The sequence below is a fragment of the Miscanthus floridulus genome, chromosome 5 (genome assembly GCF_019320115.1).
Source record: "Miscanthus floridulus cultivar M001 chromosome 5, ASM1932011v1, whole genome shotgun sequence".
Taxonomy (NCBI): domain Eukaryota; kingdom Viridiplantae; phylum Streptophyta; class Magnoliopsida; order Poales; family Poaceae; genus Miscanthus; species Miscanthus floridulus.
In genome coordinates, this window is record NC_089584.1 from 45,540,389 (window position 1) to 45,557,184 (window position 16,796).

Sequence of the window (16,796 nt, forward strand, 5' to 3'; positions counted from 1 at the left end):
TTACATTACCGCCGGACCCATCTTGAAGCCATGCCCAGAGAACCCAGCCCCGACCATCACGTCCTGCCCGAACTTCCCGCCGAGGAAGTCGATCACGAAGTCCTCGTCCGGCGTCATGGAGTACATGCACGGCAGCCGGTCGACCGGCCCGCCGGCGGTCTCCACGTGTCCAGGAATGAACTCGTCAATCCAGCGGGCCATCCGCTCCACGACGTCGCCGCCGCCAGAGACCAAGTCCCGGTCGTCCGGGTCGCACGGCGGTCCGCCGTGATAGTGGAACATTTTGACAGCCCCGGTCGCGTGCAGCACGCCGGAGCCGCGCTCGCTCACCGCGGCTACCCACCCATCCGGGAGCCGGAACGCGCCTCCCCACCTCGCGGCCACATCCTCCACCTCCTCCGCACCGGCGTTTCTGGCGGCGGCGATGACCGAGGAGTTGCTGCGCGGGGCCCATTAAGAGCAGCGGCGTCGGGGTGAGCACGCGCTGGCCGGACTCGGCCTCAGCGTCCTCCCAGAGGCGGCCGGCGAGGCGCACCATCGGCGGGTACCGCGCGTCCGGGTAGGCGACGCGGATGGTGCGCGACTCGCCGTGCGAGGAGCCGAGGCCGTGCAGCAGGTCAAAGCGCTCCAGGAGCAGAACGCGCGCGCCTCGAGACGCCGCCGCGTGCGCCATGCAGCTACCCATGATGCCGGAGCCCAGGACGATCACATCGAAGTCGAAACAGCGGGCGCCGGCGGCGGCCACGGGAGCTGTGGGTGTGGCCATGGTTCTTCTCAGATTTTGGCCAGGAAGAGGAGTCTGGAGGGTGGAGGCGGCGGCGTGCGTGCAGCCCCGTACAGTCACACGGAACGCGGGTCCCCGGAACGACCGTTCCGGAACGTGGGTCGGGGACGAAGCGGTACGAGCGATGGATCGATGCTTGGGACGTGTCCCAAAGCACACCGGAACGGCGGAACGTCGAAGAGGGAGAAGACAGAGAATGCTTCAACGGGATGAACGCCGCCGGCAACCGGCGAAGCAGCGAGCAGCGAAGCTGCAGACAGCAGACAATGGCGCAGCGGTGGAGCTGGAGCTGGAGCTGGGCGGCGGCGCGGCGCTAGAGCTGGAGCTAGAGATGGGCGGCGGCGCGGCCCAAGGAACGTAACATAAAATTTCTCTAATTTTATATACACACCAGGGAGAAAACGGCAGAAAAAGAAAACAAAAAAACTCTTTTACATCAGCCGAATAAAATACAAGAAATTGGTCCTGATTATCTTAAGATCCATACTTGTTCCATAGATACGTTCTAGATACGTCCTAATTATCTAGGAATCACATTCCCGTCCTCGTAGCAATCGTCCCAAGAGGCATACACCCTTTCGTCGGTCCTCGTAGCAATTGTCCCAAGAGGCATACCACCTTTCATCGCACCTTCCTACCGGGACTTTGGGCGTGTTTGATATGGTGTCTGAGGCCGGCTCAGCCAACCGGATAGGCCCAGGCCAGCCCAGGGCTGTCTATAGTGGTGCAAGTGCTCATGTTTGACACCATGTACCAATTGGGCCAGGCCACATTGATATTGTGTTTGATTCCCTTCATGCAGCCGGGCTCAAGGACCAACTAACTCCAACTACCAAACTGAGATTGTATTCGGTAGCCGGGTAGCTCGGCCTACCCCATAGCCATGAAGCCAATAACTTGTTCACTGCACTCATGCAAAGCCATGTAAAGCCATGAAAACAACATAGCAAGGTCCCATGTCTGTGTGAAATCATAAAATTGATTAGCCTCCGTCACTGGTGAGGCATGAAACAACACATGAATGCGGCATTGAAGATCTTGGGGTTGAGATATGAAACTACCCATGATCCTAAATGCCACACCGATAAGGTGGTTCATCATGATCAAATGAAACTTGTTTGACATCACAGGCTAGAAAAATTTGAGGCCTCAGCTTTAGAATTTGGTGCTGCAATTCAAGTAAGTTCCATCATAGGTGGCTACACTATAAACAACAAATTCTAGAAAAACAGCAAACCAGAGGCTGCAAACCACTACAAACCCAACATCATGGCGGCCATGGAATCCTTCTGACCATCCATTCTCTAAAATCAGCCAAGTATGAAACTGGAGTTGCTAAATATTGATGGTAGTTAACACTCATCATAACCATCAAGAACCGTCACGGGATGGCGGATGTGCATTGATTACCGAAAACTTAACAAGGCAACAAAGAAAGATCACTTTCCGTTGCCCTTCATTGATGAAATGTTGGAGCGATTGGCGAATCACTGTTTCTTCTGTTTCCTTGATGGGTATTCAGGTTATCACCAGATACCGATCCATCCAGATGACTAAAGCAAAACCACCTTTATATGTTCATATGGAACTTATGCTTACCGTAGAATGTCTTTTGAACTATGTAATGCTCTAGCTTCTTTTCAAAGATACATGATTATGGGGGTATGATCCCCGGTATCCACAGGACAAGACATGAGCCGCACCATCAGAGGTGGCCCAGCCCACAAAATCAAGGCGTGCCGCACACGACACTGGTCGGCATGCACCGCAAGGCTATAAGAAGATATTGTAATACCAAATAGGATATTTTCCTTGTAACCCTACCCCTCAAGAGTATATAAGGAGAGACAGGGGTCCCCTAGTGGGCATCTCCACATATCTCAATGCAATACATCAGAACACAGGATGCAGGTATTACATCATACTGACGGTCGAACCTATCTAAATCTTGTGTCTCGGTGCTTGTATTACCATCTAGTTCGTATCTCGCGCACCTCCACCGATTCATCTACTAACATGAGTATACCCCTTGGTAGACTATCGGTCGTATTTTGTCGATAGTGGCACGCTAGGTAGGGGGTGTGCGTGCTAATTCTATGGCGAACCAGACGGGAATCTTTTCTTCAACCAACGTCGCCGACAACTAGGCATTCGGTAGCAACTCGACGCTGGCACGCAGCGGATTGCTTTCCTTGGTGAACGGCCACACATGCGGGAGTCCGATGCCTTGCCATACGCCTCCAACAGACGCAACACGCAACAACAAGATCGGAGTCAAGCAATCTAAGAAAGCTAAGTCAAGTCGCTTCCTAATTAAATATTGTTATTATACTTCTAGATATATCCATATGTCTGCATGATTTTAGTTGGAAGAAACCTAATCGCATCTTGTTGTTGCTCGTGATTTCTGATCGAATACGCAAGATCGCTTCCGCGGATCATGACAACCAGCAATCAGGAAAGGCGGCTGACGATAACACGATGTGGAGCAGTGTTTCCACCAAAGATGCTGATCGGCCATACAAGCTAATTGGAGTAGTTGAAGAGATATACAAGCACATATGCATCTAGATCTACACCACCATGCAAGCAACCTCACGTATCTTAGGCATGCAAGGAAGATCTTGGACTGTGCCCTTGCCTCGGTCGGATATGCTCAAGGGCTTTGCCTCCCCATGCGGATTGGCTCCGTTAGGCTCCGATTACGCCTGTTCGCCTATGACTTCGTGTACTCGTCTGAGTTGTCAAGCGAGCCGTCCGAGCTTTTAAGCGAGCCATCCAAATCACACCCATCTACTCAGACATCATGGCTCACCGTCTCCTCTATTCCAGTCGGTGTCAATCAAGCTAAGTCATGCTTTAGTATTCTTCTAAATATTCTCTAATCTTCATACGTCTCCGATTTCGCTCCATGCTATTTTCTCCATAAGTATTCTTGAAATGACTTTTTTCTCCACGTATACCATCTTAAAGATGACACACGCTTTCGACTCAATAAATCCCTAAACAGTCATGTTGACGCTCGGATGTCTCCAGAGATGGCTCTATCTTTGGCTTCTCCCTTCACGTGCACGAGCGTCTGCCCTCTGCGTTACGGGTGGTTGGCAGCGGCTCCTTGGCGACGCTTTGTTGTTCCTACACACATGGGCTCTGGGCTCCATGCTCTGCGTTATGGTTAACGGGCTAGCCAGGGTTGGAGACTGAGCTACAAACTAACTGTTCAGATGGTTTATATGAAATATAAACACTTCATCCAAAAACGAACATAATGCTCATTTACAACTGATCGCCGAGCTGCATACGTTATTTCATCACTACGGATTTTCCTCTATGTTTCATATATTTTATTTTTACATCATCAACTACCCATTCTACATATTTTTATTTTAGGGGCCTAGTTCAGTCAACGAGCTTATGCTCGGGGACTAGATCCGTTAGGAAGGACAAGAGGATCATCATCTGGGTGGTCGCTCCACCTGGCACTCGGACTTCACCGCCGACCAACTGGTCGAACCGTTCGGTCCATGGACTTCATCGCCGACCAGTTTGTCGGACTGTTCGATGCTTACTTTCGCTCAGGCATTCACTTCACCGCTGATCAGATTGCTAGTCACTTTGGCTTCATCGACAGCTATGCTAGGGACTTGCTAGCTATGCTGGGGACTCCTCGGCACTTGGATTCTTCATGCAAGAGTCACCAGCTAAGCTAGGGAGTCCCTTGGCGTTTGGATTTTGCTACGTCTCATCGCTGTGCTTTCAAGTTGCTTCATGCTATTTGGATCAGGGTGTTGATCTTGGGCAGCACGTTTGGGATCTTGATAAGTACATGATAGATGGCATTAGCAAGCTTTTAGATTTATTTCCTTGACCCTGCTACAAGATTTATTTCTTCATCTTTTAGGAGGCTCGGGGACTAAATAGCTACACTTCACCTGACGGTGAATGTACTGCTTTTTTCTGATTTACCCTCCTTATTCACTAAGGAGTCTAAGTGGCTACACTTCACCTAAGGTGAAGAATTTTTAAATTTTATCTTAAGCCCCTTACATCCTTCTAGCAAGCCTTACTCGTCCAAGTCTGTGGTCTACCACCCAGTTTGCTTCAATCTTCACCACTCAGTTTACCAGTCAAACTGGTTGGTTTCAATCTTCACCGCTCGGCTTCATGATAAACTGCTTGGACTTGATCAAGATGTTGTCGCCAAGCTGATACAAGGCGCTCGAGGACTAGCTATGGGGGTATGACCCCTAGTATCCACGGGACAAGACATGGGATGCACCATCAGAGGTGGCCTAGCCCAAAAGATCAAGGCATGCGACGCACGACACTGGTCGGCATGCACCGCAAGGCTATAATAAGATATTGTAATATCAAATAGGATATTTTCCTTGTAACCCTACCCCTCCAGAGTATATAAGGAGAAACAGGGGTCCCCTAGTGAGCATCTCCACATATCTCAATGTAATACATCGAAATGCAGGATGTAGGTATTACGTCATACTGACGGCCGAACCTATCTAAATCTTATGTCTCGGTGCTTATATTACCATCTAGTTTGTATCTCGTGCACCTCCACCGATTCATCTACTACCATGGACATACCCCTCGGTAGATTACTGGTCGTATTTCATCGACAATGATGTTTATATTTTCTAATATGATTGAAGAAATCATGGAGGTTTTCATGGATGACTTTTCTATTTATGGAAAAACTTTTGATGATGGTCTTAAAAATTTAGATAAGGTTTTGCAAAGATGTGAAGAAAAGCACTTAGTTCTTAATTGGAAAAAATGTCATTTCATGGTTAGAGAAGGAATAGTGCTTGGACACTTGGTGTCCAAAAGAGAGATAGAGGTAGATAGAGCTAAAATTAAAGTAATTGAATAGTTACCTCGTCCCGTAAATATAAGAGGGATCTGTAGTTTCCTTGACCATGCTGGTTTTTACCGCCGCTTTATAAAAGATTTTTCACATATTGCTAGACTGCTAACAAATCTTTTGGCTAAGGATGTTCCCTTTGAATTTGATGATGCATGCTTGAAATCTTTTAACATTCTTAAGAAAGCACTCATCTCTACACCAATTATTCAACACCCTGATTGTTCGCTACCTTTTGAAATTATGTGTGATACTAGTGATTATGCTGTGGGGGCAGTTTTGGGATAAACTAAAGATAAAAAGCATCATGCAATTGCTTATGCTAGCAAAACTTTGATAGGACCTCAACTTAATTATGCAACAACTAAAAAAGAACTCTTGGCTGTTGTTTTTGCTTTTGATAAGTTTAGATCTTACTTAGGAGGAGCTAAGGTGATTGTTTATACTGATCATGCTGCTTTGAAATATCTGCTCACTAAGAAAGATGCTAAACCCAGATTAATAAGATGGATTTTGTTACTCCAAGAATTTAACTTAGAAAGAAAAAATAAAAAGGGAGTAGAAAATTATGTTGCTGATCACTTGTCCAGAATGTAGTTTGAGAATTCGCTGCGGGATAAGATGCTCTTCAAGGTCACAAAATCCGACCCCTAGTACGCGAATATTGTTAACTTTATCGATGTAGGTTATGTGCCATCAGGGGAGAATAAAAGGAAGCTCATCTATGAAAGTCGTCTCCACATATGGGATGAACCGTACCTCTTCAGAGTCTGCTCTGACGGCCTACTCAGAAGGTGTGTATCGGTGGAAAAAGGCATCAAGATCATCAAGAGATGCCACTCATCACCATATGGAGGATATTATGGTGCATTCCACACTCATTCAAAGATCTAACAACGTAGATTCTTTTAGCCAACCATGTATGAAGACACGAAGGACTTCATCCGAAGGTGTGGAGCATGCCAAAGGCATGGGAACATTAATTCAAGAGATGCCATGCCACTCACCACCAACCTCTAGATTGAGCTCTTTGATGTCTGGGGAATCGACTACATGGGACCTTTTCCAAAGTCAAAGAACTATGAATACATCTTGGTGGTAGTTGACTATGTCTCCAAGTGGGTTGAAGCCATGCCATGCAAGGCTACTGATCAAAGAACTCCAAGAATAAGTTTGAAGAGACAATATTTCCAAGATTCAGAGTTCCAAGGATGATGATTAGTGATGGAGGAACTCACTTTACTGACAAGAATTTTCATAATTACTTGTCAAAGCATAGAATTCATCACAATGTCGCTACTCCATACCACCCTCAAACAAGTGACCAAGCAGAAACATCAAATAAATAAATCAAGAACATTCTGCAAAGGACGGTCAATGAGATGAGAACTACATGGAAAGATCGACTACCCAATGCACTATGGGCTTACAAAACGGCCTATAAACACCACTTGGAATGTCACCATATCAACTAGTCTACGGGACGACCTGCCATCTACCTGTTGAGCTAGAATTCAAAGCTCACTAGGCTATCAAGCGATGGAACATGGGCTTTGAAGCCATAGGAATTAAGAGGAAGATGCAACTCTCTGAGCTTGATAAATGGCAGGAAAAAGCATATCACAACTCCAAGATTTATAAGGAGAGAATGAAAAGATGGTATGACAAGAGGACCAAGAAGGAGTTTGCCCCCAGAGATAAGGTGTTACTTTTTAATTCTAGGGTGAAATTATTTGGGCATGGAAAACTTCGAAGCAAATGGGAAGGATCATTCAAGGTGATAAGCACATCGTCGCATGGAGTGGTAACACTTCAAAACAATGAAGGTACATTATTCAAGGTAAATGGCCACTATCTCAAGATCTTTCTAGAACCTGAAAAACCACCTGAGGATTTGGATGAGGTAGATTTCTAGATTTTACTGTAGATTTACACCTTTGCCATCCTCCTTATGTTTTGTTACGCGAAAAATATACTTTCTGGGATTAGATAGGGGTTAGAAACCGCCGCGAGAAAATTCACCATGAGAGGATGACATGTGGGGCCGGTCAGCCCCACCTAGAGGTCACCCGGCCTACTATCAGCCCCTCTCATGCCCAGTCAACTCTCTCATGTCTTCTAGATCCTTGTTAAAATCCCATAGTTTTTCGACGTATTCGATTTTTCCTCGTTACGAGACCTCATGTGGATAGATCTTGACCCCTATTGCATGTTGTTCCCCCTATATAAGGGAGCCTCTGCCTACCTCCATAGCCATCCCATGAAAGCCTTCTCTCTCTAACAGCAGCAACGCTCTCCTCCTCTCTAGTTCCCATGGCCAACAAAGAGATCGTCCACCTATGGTTTTGATCCTAGCAAGAAGCCCGACGTGCTTGCGCTGATCATCGTTCCTCCAGAAGTTACCCCCATTTGCTCAACTCAATCTTACTTTGCCCAAACTATCTATCATTCGGTCCTTGCTCTGTCGCCGCCACGTCCACTTCTTGAAGGCAAGCCACGCCAACAAGAGTCTCATCTAGACGTCCAGAAGCTGATCAAGGTGACGAAGGAGATCAACCTCCTTCCTCCGAAGGGACACGAGGTGCTAACTGGAGTGAAGACCAACAAATTTGGAGACATTACATGTGCAAAATACAAATCGGTCACCCCTCGTACCACTATTGATGGAGTTCGCGCTATGCCAGATTAGATCAGGGTTGTTCCTCCAAAGAAGAAGAAGAGGAAGGTGCCACCACCACCTATCCCCGAGGCTAAGAAGCATCCAAGGATGACTATTGCTCTCTTAAAAGAAGAAGATTAAAGACCTCTCCGATGTTATCTATACCCTAGAGCAAAGGATTAGCGAAGAACACGTCTATCACAAGAGCCTACAACATGACCTAAATGCTTTGAATCATTTTGTTTCTAAGATGAAGAAATAAGAATTAGATAGTCAATAATAAGGCACGAGTGGTTAGGTCAAGTGTTTAAAGATAGTATGTTTAGGTTAGTCGCTTAGCTCAGATCATTTGAATATTAAAGTTTGTGCTAGGTAGTCAAAAGTTTGTGTTTAGTTTGTGCTTGTGTAGTAAAGTGCCTTATGATATTAATGAAGTCTTCTTATTATTATCTGTTCTCTATTTCTTTTGGATATGTGTTTGTCTCCACATGTTGTGCATAAAGGTATACATGAAAACAATTGTGGGGGAGACACACCGCAACAACAAGACAAAATTCAATCATGAAAATCACGAATGAAAGCAATGGACCAAAAATCACGCTTGCCAAAGTTGGACCGAAATGGGCTCGAGAGTGGGCTGCCTAGCCTCCTATATGGGCCGGTCGGCCCACCACAACATCACCTCACCTCGCGCTTTGTCCACGGTTAGGTTTGAGCCCGATACACTCTATTTTTATATGTTTCGATTTCTGTTTCGACCCAAATTAAAAATCACTTAATAAAACAACTTTAAAACCTAAGGAAAGATTATTTCTGTCATGACTTAAGGATAGACTCACATAATACTTTTCCTAGAAGTCTTGCTGCTGTTGGGAACTTATTATTAGGGACGCCATGTTACTTAAGTTGTTGTGGAATGAGATATAATAGAATAATGAGAACTTGATTCTTGATGTCTCGTTATTGGAGAATTTTATTTTAAAAAAAAGCTAAAAAGAATAGCTACACCTCTCCTCTGTGGTAAGCAATATCCCACTAGAGCCAAATATAAACTAGAGAAACCTTCTACATATACTACTTGTCATTGTATTGAGTTTGATCAAACCTTATGACCCTTGTTGAGAAACTTATCATGCTCTTAAGATCAAGATCACATACACTCCATATATATCTACTGCTCCTACACTGGGAGTATGCAAAAACATGTTTTCCATCCACTTAAAAATGTTCTACTCCTATTTTGGGAATAGACACAAAAATATGTTTGATAGGATAAATGCTCCAATTTCTTGTGAATGTCTCTCTTGAAAAGTTTCAATTGCAGAAAGAGAGTCATGAGCTATGAAAAAAGTTATTCATGAAAAGAAAAATAAAAAAATGTATTGAAAAAATGGACAAGTGTCTGAGATATCTAAAACAATGGGTACTCAGATGCCCGCCCGCCTAAAAAGAGAGAGAGAAAGATGAATAAGATAGCCCATGTTTTCTTACAAAAGTTTTTCAAGTTTGAAAGAATAGAGATATGTTTCATGGAGCATAGTAGAATTCAGTTAGCCACCATATACATATCCACACACATGCACATCTTGATCTAAGAGTATGACATTTTTCTCCTTGGATCCTTGTTTTGACTTTACAATATATGCAATGCAATTATGTTTTCATATTCATCCCTACCTGAGCTCCACATAAGGTTTTAGAAGTAGGCAAAAAGAAGACACAGTCATCAATGCCTTGGTGAGGATCTAAAAATACCATATATAGAGAGTGATTTGAGAGTACTACAAATGGAGAAGGTAAGCTATGTTTTGTTTTCAAAAATCTTAAAATATTTATCCAATTGACTTGACTGAAGGAAGATGGTGATCTGTTTCAAACTATTCCATTCTTCAACTGCCCAAAGTTTCATGGTAGACACTTTGAATCCTACAGTGCATGCATGACTAGGAATGGTTTTATGTTGATGTCTTGTTCTAAGGTTATGTCTTAAGTAATCCATCCTTTTATCGAGGACGAGTAAAAGCCTAAGTGTGGGGGAGTTTGTTGACGGTAGTTAACACTCATCATAAACCAGCAATATAACTTATATAAATGGCTAAAATGGATCACCAATGTAGACTTAGGGGTTTAATCTAACAAATTCCACAAGTTTTGGTGAATCTGTGTTTCTAGTAGGATTTAATTAGAAAACCGCCAAGGAGGACCTATTCTTCAAAGGAAATTATAGAATTCTGCCGCGTAATCGACGTGGGAAGACTCTAGAAGACTCAAGAAGGTGAATCACCGAAGCGGAGCCCATGTTCCTAACATGTGGGGCCGGTTGGCCCCACCTAGAGGCCGCCCAACCTGTGGGCCTCCTATGTCAACCTCTCGTTGCTATGTCGGTTCTCCACCACCTTAAGGATTGCATCTCCATAGTTTATTCAAGTCGGTTTGATCTAAGGGCTCAGGATTGATGCTCCAGGCTATATATACCTACATGCACCCCCCTCTAGGGTAGATGCCTCATTTGATCCTAAGAGCTAAGAAGCCAGAAACCCTAATTCATATGTCCACCAGGATTAGGGCTAGCAATCAAGAGAAGATTAGTCCTCAATAGATCTTGTATTAGAGATAGTGAGATAGAGTGAGAGGAAAGAGTTTGGAGGAGTCCCAACTTGTTAGTGCTCTCTCTATGACTTATACCCTGGTGGAATCAAGTTCTTCTTGAGCTTGCTTCTGAGATTTCTCTAGTAATCGACTTCTAATTCAAGTAAGCATCTTGTTCATATTATTCTTTAGGTTTGTGACTCTCTTTTGAGTACTTTAATTCTTGTAGCTCTTGGGTTAAAGTAGTATTCATAGTGTAAGTGTGGTGCTTAGACTCGGTTACTCATGGATGTACCCTATTTTTCGGATCGGTGGTAGCTCGCGAGGGTGACTCTTATAGCATCGCTGAACCTTTGTAGTCCACCTCTTGTTAGTAGGCCTAGCAGGACATTGTTGCTATAGGAAACATACTTTACCTGTGTGAAAGGGACTATGACGCCTAAGAGGGGGGGTGAATTAGGCAACTTAAAATTCTACTTCTAACTAAGGCCTCTAATTTGACCTAGTCAAAACCTATGTAGGAAAGTAATCTATCTAAATGTGCAACTACGGTTTTGCTAGGTGTGTTGCTATCTCTACCGCAAAAGAGTGATGCAACCTAGGTTCCAATCCTATCAACTAGCCTATCAACTAATCTAGGAAAGTCAAGCACACAACCAAGGTAGCAATGTAAATGCAGAAGGTAAAGATGAGGTAGAGGTGCAAACTGCCATTGACGACTCTGGTATTTTTATCGAGGTATCGAGAAGTGCTCAAGCTTCCCCCTAGTCCTTGTTGGAGCCCCTCGCAAGAAATCCCTCGCAAGGGCCAAGCTCCCAGTTGGATAACTCCATGGATAGCCCTGGGCCTTCCCCATGTGCAAGTGGGTCTTCGGTGTGCCTTTCGGCAAGCCTCTCCTGGACCGCTCCCCGTCGTCTTCACCAAGCTTCCGCCCAAATCGCCATGGGCCTTGTTCCCTTCGGTACATGGTGGCGGCCACACCACAAACATGATTGGTGTGATCTCGCAAGACTACAAGCCCCTCCGATGTACAACAATGGTGTGTGCAAGCACCGAGTGATAAGAGGTGTGCAAACCTCACTAAACACTAGGCCTAAACCTAGAGCAAGCGCATAAGCGGTGGTCTAATCAACCTAAGCACTTCGCAAAGCACCTACACTAATCACCTAATGAATCTCTAAGCACTATGCAAGTAGAGATCACTAAAATGGTGTATCAACACCCTTGGTATGTTTTCTCAGCTTTCCTCTTCTCAAATGGCCGGTTGGGGGTCTATTTATAATCCACATAGAGAAAGTAGCCGTTGGGGGTGAAATCTAGCTTTCTGCTACTGATCAGACGCTGCTATCGTCCTAACCGTATGTGTCCGGTCATCCTGACCATTGAGCACATGCGTAGAGATCAGATGCACTACCGAGTCCAATCATCATTGACCGGACACGTCTAGTCGCATTGGCGCCACTCTAGAAGCTTTATGGACATGATCAGACGCTAGACTTTGTGCGTCCGGTCATCCAGTGCCACTGTGTCTGGTCATCACTGAGTTGTTGACGCGATGATGAACAATAAAGTCCATTTGTCCGGTCACTGCCTCGCTCAGGGTCCGGTCACTGCTGCTATTGCCGAGCAACTAATCAGGCGCATTTGGTACTCATAGGGCCGCATCTGGTCACCTCTATGGAGCTCGTTTCTTTGTGATCTTTCATCTAGCTTGGTTCTTATCTTCGTGCTTGGACTTTGCTTGATATCTTGGATCCTCTCTTGTGCTTCTAGGATCTTGTTTAAGGTGTTGATCATCGGATCATCATGTCACCTTCGTCCATGTCATGTTTGCACCCTATTGAACTACAAAACAATTACTTGCGAATTCATTAGTCCAATTTGGTTGTGTTGGTCATCAAACATCGAAATCCATAGTAAATGGGCCTAGGGTCTATTTTCCTTACAATCTCCCCTTTTTGGGTGATTGATGATAACACGACCAAAGCAAGCAAATAATAAGAATTTTGGAATTTAAAAACTAACTACTTGCTAGGATGCAATGCAAAGGGCAAGGTTATATAATGCTAAAAGATACCACATGTAAAGCTAAAAAGATACCACATGTAAACATCTTTGGAAACTTATCTTACCCTTGTAAATGTCCCCATGTGGCATTATGGATTTAAACCTCCCCCTAACTCCATAATCCACTATCCTCCCTTTCTCGGACCATTACCACCTTGTAAATTATTAAGATCGGGCTTGCTTTTGGTTCTACAAATTCTCCCCCTTTGGAATCAACCACCGAAAAGGAAGACATTAGTAGCAAAAGGAAGGGTTAAATTTTGTGATCCTTTGAATGTGGAGTGCAATAGATCACAAAACTTGACTCTCACATTACATAGACTAAGCTCCCCTAAATATATGCATACATATGGTGGAAGGCAAAGCATATGCATAATTGACAAATTATTGCTAAAAGGAGTTTAATCTATATAATGCATGGAGAAAGCATATAAATACCAAATTGATATCAACATGATGATATTGGTTTATAAATACCACATGTACAAATCAATTTGATTGACACCACTTGCAATAGGTGATGGATTTTTGAAGCATGATGCTTAACTCCGGGGACTCCATTTTCCTTGCAATGAGACTACTATACACAGAAAGCTTAAAAAAATGTTAGTCTCAAGGCTTCCAACTTGTAGAGTAACCTCCCCCTAAATTTGTGCATACAAGCATAGAATACTTGTAGGAGCACATTGATTTTAAAAAAATGCCACTTGAAAGATGACATCGCATGAATGTGATAATCATTTTCAAAAGTGATATTCGGGGGAAATTATCTATAATTTGGACTTTGACACATATTAGATAAACAATTGTAAAACAAGCTATGTGCTGTGCTCCTAAGCAATTGAAACCATGTAGGTTTGCTCCAAGGGTAAGAGTGATACCGAGCAAGCCTACCATATGATTTACCTAGTGTATGCATGACAAAAGATTAAACATGCAAATGCAAACCTATGCATGAAAAATAACTAGATGCTAATAGAGATTGCAAGAAATTAAATCTAGTTACTTAACATGGGAAGGGGAATTTGGGTCCATAGTATTCACTAACCTACTTGGCAATTATCTTTACCATCATGATGCACCCCATGAAATGCACCAAAACTATGCCGAGTCACCAAATTCCCTGAAGTCCATCAGACTTCTGACTTCCCTTTCGGGATTCAAACCTTCTTGGTGCTCTTCATGTTGGAAATGACCTCCTTTGGCACCCAAATGCGTTTGGCCCCATTGTTGGCTTACTTGTTCACCTTGATGGCCACCACCTTGTCATTTTTCTTCTTCTTCAAGAGATAAGGTGTGGAGGCCTTTTTGTCCACCTTGTTGGTGTAGGTGTTGGATAGCTTGCTTGTTTCCTTTTTGTTTTTCTCTTTCTTCTTAGCTCCTTCCCCATTCTTCACTTTACACTCATAGGACTTGTGGCCTTCCTTGTGGCACATGTAGCAAACCACGGTTTGTCCTTCATCAAGCTTCTTCACTCCCTTAACGGTGTTATCTTGATGATGTTGGACTTGCTCCATTTTGCCTTTTACTTGAGTCAAGTCCTTGGTAGGGCAAGCCACTTCTTGCTTTAGTTGCTCATTCTCCATTATGACCTCTTGTGTGCATGTATCTACAACAATTTTCTCAACACAAACTTGGTTGCACAAGAGTGAGTCTAAACATAAATCATTGCAAGAAGTAGAAGCATCTTTTTTAAGCATGTCAAAGATAGTACTTTTCTTTTTAGGTGCCTTGGTGAGGGTTGTACCGATGGCTTCAAGATTAGCAACTTTATTAGTTAGCTCATCACAATGTTTGCACATGGTTTCCATTTTGGCAAGCAAACTTTTATAAGCATCTTGTGAGCTAGCTAACTTTTCTTTTAATTTTTCATTTTTCTTTACAAGTTGCTCATCATTGATTGTGCATGCATTTGTTGTTGCACTAGCCTCAAGTTGCTCAATTTTAGTAGATAGTTCAATATTGAGATTAGCAAATATCTCATATTGTTCAAGCATGGTTTTATATGCTTCTTGTGAACTATCTAGCTTTTCTTACAATATTTTTAGCTTCTTTTGTTGGCTAGTACAAGCCTTAGCATATTTAAGATTTCTTGCACAAGTTCATTAAGAGAAGGCATTTCATCATCACTATCACTCTCACTAGAGGATGAGCTTTCGTTACCTCATGCCATAAGGCACACACATGAGAATAGCTTGATGATGAGTGCTTGTGGCCTCGCCTCTTGTGATGGTCTTCTTCACTTGAAGAATCATCCCATGACCTTATTGATGTGAGGGCTTTGTCCTTGCATGCCTTCTTCTTTGTCTTGAGTGTGGGCTTGTTTGGACAAACTTCCACAAAGTGCCCCAACTTGTCCCATCCATAGCATCCTTTCTTTCTTTGCTCATTTCTTTGATTGGTGAAGATGAAATCTTGAATTTGGATGGGCACACCCTTGACATTGAGCCTTTGGATCATCTTCTCCACCTTGTTGATAAGTTTGATTGATTCTTTATCAAGGTCAGAGGTGGAGGAGGAAGATTGATCATCATGACTTGAATCATCATCATCATCATCATCATCATCTTCATCTTCACTTGAGGAGCTTGAGCTTGAGCTTGTCTCTACTTTCTTGCCCTTCATCTTCTTTTTCTCACTACATGCGAGAGCTTTGCCTTTGCTTGATGACGAGGCTTCTTCTTGACCCATCTTCTGTGTCATTTCAAAGCCACTATCTTGCTAATGACTATGGCGGGGTCATGGTGCTAAAGTCCTCCATGTTGTGAAGGATGGTGATGATGCTTGCATATTTCTTTTGTGGTAGCACAGAGATGATCTTCCTCATGATGTATGCATCATATAGCTTTGTTAATCCTATTGAATGGAGCTCATTGATAATTAGATTCAAATGAGAATACATATCACGGACAAGCTCATCATCATTCATTTTAAAGGAATCATAATTTTGTTTAGCTAGACAATATTTTTGCTCACGAATATTAGTTGTGCCATCATGGAGCTCTTAGAGTTTTAACCAAATTTCATGTGCCATATTTAAAGTGAACACTTGGTTAAACACATCCATGCTAAAAGATTCAAATAAGCAATTTTTAGCTCTAGCATTGAAATGAATTTCTTTTTCTTCACTCTTTGTGGGTTTATCGGGATTCTTAATGGGTTTCATCATGTCACAAGTGACTCTCAAACACCCAAATCTACCACCTCAAGGTGACAAGACATTCTAGCTTTATAGTAGAGGAAGTTAGTGCTGTCAAAGTACGGAGGCCTAAAGGTATCAATCCCAACCACTCTAAATAGCGTTGGCTCAATGACGGTGAAGCCAAAGGTTCAAATTGAGCCAACGTGCTCCGATACCACTTGAAAGGGACCATGACGCCTAAGAGGAGGGGGGGTGAATTAGACAACTTAAAATTCTACTTCTAACTAAGGCCTCTAATTTCACCTAGTCAAAACCTATGTAGGAAAGTAAACTATCTAATTGTGCAACTATGGTTTTGCTAGGTGTGTTGCTATCTCTACCACAAAAGAGTAATGCAACCTAGGTTCCAATCCTATCAACTAGCCTATCAACTAAGCTAGGGAAGTAAAGCACACAACTAAGGTAGCAATGTAAATACGGAAGGTAAAGATGAGGTAGAGGTGCAAACTCCCATCGATGACTACGGTATTTTTATCGAGGTATTGAGAAGCGCTCAAGCTTCCCCCTAGTCCTCGTTGGAGCCCCTTGCAAGGGCCAAGCTCCCAGTTAGGTAACTCCATGGATAGCCCCAGGCCTTTCCCACGTGCAAATGGGTCTCCGGTGTGCCTTCCGGTAA

The 16,796-nt window shown here is 43.6% G+C and overlaps 1 pseudogene; it reads right to left on the reverse strand.

Annotated features, from left to right (window-relative positions):
- Nucleotides 1–766, reverse strand: LOC136454592 (probable sarcosine oxidase; annotated as a pseudogene).
- Between the last annotated feature and the right edge of the window lie 16,030 nt (nucleotides 767–16,796).